Below are 5511 nucleotides of genomic sequence, written 5' to 3'. Positions count from 1 at the left end.
GAGTACTGTGTCCAGTTCTGGGCTCCCCAGTTCAAGAAAGACGAGGAACTCCTAGAAAGAGTCCAGAGGAGAGCAACTAGGATGATAAAGGGACTGGAGCATCTTCCCTATGAGGAAAGGCTGAGAGAGTTGGGCTAGTTCAGCCTGAAGAAGAGAAGGCTGAGAGGGGACCTCATCAACACATACAAATATCTTAAGGACAGAAGTCAAGAGGATGGAAGCAGTCTGTTTGCAGTGGTGTCCAGCGACAGGACTAGGGGCAACGGGTGCAAACTGAAACATAAGAGGTTTCAGTTGAATATGAGGAAAAACTTCTTTACTTTGAGGGTGACAGAGCACTGGAACAGGCTGCCCAGGGAGGTTGTGGAGTCTCTTTCTCTGGAGATATTCAAAGCCCACCTGGAAGAAGTCCTGTGTAGAATGCTCTAGGAGAGACTGCTTTAGCAGGGGGGTTGGACTAGATGACCTCTCGAGGTCCCTTCCAACCCTTGCGATTCTGTGTGTGATTCTGTGTTTGTGAAATATTCAGAGATGCAGGAATTTCAGATCAACACCTAGAATCCATAGCTTCTATGTACATTGTCTCAGTCATTACCCTACATTTATTCTTAGTTTCTCAGGCTGCATTCTAGTGATTTATAAATCACAGAAAAATTTGGAGCCACTAAAGCACTGACATGTTACAATGATGTTTCTTGGAAGTTACCACCCAGCTCTGGGCCACAGAGGCCCAGCTACAGAAGCATTTCACCATGAATTTGTCTGGCTGGAGTCAGGACTGCTACACAGGTCTCATGAGAACTTATTAATTAGCTACAGCCAAAATCTCTGGAGACCTCAGATGGAAAGCACTGATAAGTATGTTAATGTTCAAATGGAAACAAACATAGAAGTATATAGTTTCCATAAAAGATAATCCTTTGAATAGTTGTGAAGTACTTTCTGCCCAATGAAAACCAGCAAGAAGCTGTGGAAATCTCACTGCAAATCCATATTACAGCATGCCATATGATGCAGGAAGGAGTAGCAGTAGTGTGTGGAGATGTAGCCAAGAAGAGGTAATAATTGCATTTTTCCCATTGAGGAGACTGCAGATAATGAGTCTGGTCCAAACTTCTGCTTCTCTCTTGAGTTTGGTGGACATTGCACTATCTGCCTGTGGTTGAGATTATCATCCCTCAGGCAGGAAGCTTTTGTGTGGACCACAGAAAAATGTCCAGTTGTACCTGTTGGCTTCACCAACACACATCTAGCATGTGGGTTGCTTGGGAAGCACATGTGGAACGGAAAGGCCAAGCCAGCATGCTGCAACCATGGACCACATTCAGCACTGAGTTCCTCTGAGTGCAGGGGTCAACGGGGTCTCACCTCTCTCTGACGGCAGCACTAGTCATGGTTGCATTGACATTTTGTCACTCTGCGTGGCCATCAGTCCTGGCAGGCAGGCTGCGTATTGTCAGGCTGCTGAGCTCCAGCGTGCAAGGTCACTGGGCAAGGGAGGCTGTGGGTACCCAGCCACAGACACTCATCAGGACAGCTCTGGCTGTACGGAACAGTAGGATGGAAAAACCAGCAGTGCCAGGTTTATCACGAACCAAAAAACTTTGACAGCTTTGCCAAAGTTTCTGCTCCCTCAAGGGAAAAGATGGAGTCACATCACATACCACACTACCTTCAAAGGCCAAACACCACTTGGGGCATTGCTCTGAGCTTTGGCCAGTGGTAAGGTGATATACAGTTTGGTCCTGTAGCTTGAGCCCTAATATAGTCTACATCAACCACTGAATATGTCAAGTCTTCCTTATTTGTAAAAGCAAACCAAACCAAAGACGGTTGACAACCTTAATTAAAATAATATTTTAAAATTTTATGTTCTTTCACTTCAAAATTGAACTTATGAGGATTCATTAGTAGTATTTTTAGAAATTGAAGTAACAATTATACAGGGTTTAGGGGGTCTCAAAAGGTTTTGACATATTTTTCTCCCAATTTCTTCTATTTTTTTTTTCTGCAGGATGAAATAAAAATATTAATAAAATGCAGGGAAAAACAAATAAGGAAAACTGCCTGTAGTTTTAATCTGGTTTTAATGTATAATAAAAAAATTTCTGAAATCTGAAATGTGAATAACTGAATAAATAAATAGTATTTTCTGCATTTACTCTCAGAAAATTTCTAGGTTTATAATTATTGTTAGATTTGAGGATATTTTTCCTAAAAATTAACTTCCTTTCTAAATTTCTTTATTTAACTCCCATTATGTCTTTTTCACTGTTTTTCCATTAGCAAAGGAAAAGGAAAAGAATAAAAAGATCATATTTGCTCTCACAGAAGCAGATGCTTGTGAAAAACTCTATTCCATTCTAACTGCACTGATGTGGTATAGCACTTTTCCTCTTTATATACATTTAAAAGGGAAAGTATAGTTATTTCAGGGATTTTTTTTTCCCCTTGGTGTGGAAAAGTGAAAGTCTTCATACAACTCTACTACATAATTGACTGACAGTCAATCTGATGCATATCTTCTACAAAAACATGTTGTCTGAGCCTTCTTGCCAAGAAGTCCTAGCATTTCCAGCTGCTTCTATCTCCTCTTTCTGCTGTATTTACACCTTTCCCCCCCAAAATCCTAAAATATTGCAAAGGATCTTGTAACGACATTCATATGAACACTGTCAAGTGCAAGAAAGTTAAGAAAGTAGTATGAAAGAAGAAAGATTTATTTACCTACTGAAGAACATTAAGACATGGTATTAGGTCGGGTCTATACAGCTCTGTAGCAGAGGTTTATAGAGGGGAAGACAAGCGTTGTCCTCTGAGGAACAGTCATTACTGCAGGAGGCTTCCTTGAAGGAGAGAAAGGTATGGCCGCTGTTTCATGTTTTTGTCAAGGCCAAAGAAGGGAATGTTTTTGTAACCAAGATAGAAGACAACCTGGTGAGAATTATAGCTGTGCAGATGGATGGGAAAGACTGTATTTCAGAGAGATGGTGTAGAAAGAGTCAGAAAGCGGTACAGTTTCCTAGCTGGCTTAGAGACAGGAGCATAACATAAACTCAGAAATATAAGGAATGTCCAAAGTGTAAGCCTGTTTAATGGTATCCATACTACAGTACCTTTTATTGTATGTGTTCATGCAGAAAAATTGTTAGGATAAAAAAAAAAATGCTCCTGAGGTTGAAGTAATTCTATGATATCTTTTAGATTTCTCCTGACGGAGCCACTTCATCGCAACTGGAGTAATTCACTTAAATGTCACGTATCACAGATGGAGCTGACAGCAATGCTGATTTGCATAATAAAATAATATAAAAAACCCTATGTGTAAGAGTCCAAACTGGTGATACACTGATAAGAGGAATTGATTTTCATTAGTTTTTTAAAAACTTTGGGGGCACATGTTTTGCAGAAGTGGTCTGTAAATCCCTAGAACAGGGAGCAAAGTTAACAAGCAGTCTTCTTGGCTTCTTATTTGTTATTTGTTTAATATTTTGGGGAATTCGGCAAACCAATGGACTGTTGTGGAACAGTTCTCCAATGACCTTAGTATTTACTATTCTAGGTGGCTAAACAGCTGTCTGGTCATATCTCCTGAGGTCTTTTTCTGTTCCTCCTTGTACAAAGTATATGTACACCAAGACCAGAATTTCAAAGCGATTTGAGAACCTAATGGAACTTAGACATATATCTTTACGTCATTGAACATACATTAGGTGCCCTGCCTGCATCTTAAGTGCCAAAGTACTTCTTCAAATGTGAAAATACTGTCATGAAGGTTTTCAAGATGTGGGTTAGTGAAGTTCAGTGAAGACAGCAATTGATTTTGAAGCTCATATCCATTTGTGCTGACCAAATGCACCTCATCAATATTTGTGGAAAATGAACAAAAAAAGGATACTTGGGTATTCGTGTAACTTTGAAAAAAAGCAAAAATGGGACAGCCTGTTTATGACGTGTTATTTGGTTTTATTAATCTTCTGTCCACATTGCTAAACATCATTAACATATTCAGAAATAGATGTTAAAAATTATTACATGTACCCACATGCCTACATTTATGGGCACTAGACTGCTACATCCAAATCTATCTCATGTCCACTATTATCATTTGCTGGGGCAGGATAAATTTATATTGGTGCCTAATCTCTGAATGAGTATCTGGCCTGTGTATGTGCAGGAAATGTTTGGCCTTTGGTGCTTCAACATAAATCACTTCCCTCATTGACTTGGTCACTGATTTATCTGTCCTTCACTGTGAATGAATGGGCATATTTTCAGCTGGAATTAAATGAGCACAGGTACTATGAACCAAGAGAAAGATGTCTTAAAGTGTGTTACTAATTATTTATACACTTCATCAAAGGCTCAGTGCTCTTGCTGTGCAACTCATAATCCTTGTCTAGCCATGGCCCTATCCATTTTTAACTTCTCCTTTTTTTCCATAATAGTCTTTTAGATAAAAATAATTGGGTACTTAAATATTTCTAAAGCTAGCAATTAAAAAATACTTTATTGCATAACCAATATATCTTGCAATGAATACATTATGGGAAAAGAAGACTGTCAAGCAGTCCACAAATTAGAATCCAAATACAAGTAGCCTGTCTTCTGCATATTCCTCATAAACAGCACAAATATTACTGAAGCCACTGTTGTGACAGTAGAAACATGGACATTTGCTATGAATTCCGTGTTCTATAAATCCTGAGCAAAGGCAAAACTACGTTCAAATTGGATGAGTCTCTGTAACCGAAATCTAAAATTAAGTACATATCAGGGGCACAAATTTTGTGTCCATAACTCAGAAGGAAGGTAAGGAACTGTTATACTCTACATGAAATACATTTGTTTGTTGGTTTTGAGTCCACCAGTTGTGTCATTATATATGTATAATTATATTCAGCATAAGCTCCTGACCTGTAATGACTGGGTTATTTCAAAACTGTTAAGGAAGAAAACTTATCCATCAATGGTCTAAATTGTTATTAGACTGAAAAAGTAATTTGTGATGAGAAGGGATTTTGAAACAAGGTGAACTCACTTTCTCACCTTCTGTAAATTGCTGTGGATCAGTTACAACAGACCTAGCTATCTGAGGACACAGTAAGGATTTTTAGGAGATAATTAGTAATATGAAATATTCAGACTACATAATTCCCACTTAATATACCTCAGGTGGTCTGCAAAACTTTTTGGAAAGGCTAACAGCTGAGGGCAGTTTTCATTTAACTGAGACTGCACTACCCAGAGCTCTGTAAAGGGGCCTATTTGATATGTAAAAGAATAGCCATATTTAGTCTTACGATAAGAATAATTAAATGCACTGCAAAGATAGGGCATGACTCTGTATCATAGTTCCAAGAGCACCCAGCAGGTCAAAACTTGAGTCTGACAACTGCTTTCAGGATTACTAATGCATTTTACCATATGTTGCACATAATATATAGGAACTGCCTTTGAAGCATGGGCTAGAGTCATGTTCCCAGGCCCTGTGCTTCCTGACCTGTGACT

This window comes from Egretta garzetta, unplaced genomic scaffold (assembly GCF_000687185.1).
Source record: "Egretta garzetta isolate BGI_Z169 unplaced genomic scaffold, ASM68718v1 scaffold132, whole genome shotgun sequence".
In the NCBI taxonomy this organism is placed as follows: domain Eukaryota; kingdom Metazoa; phylum Chordata; class Aves; order Pelecaniformes; family Ardeidae; genus Egretta; species Egretta garzetta.
The sequence above is the reverse complement of the archived record's forward strand: the minus strand, read 5'-3'. Positions refer to the sequence as shown.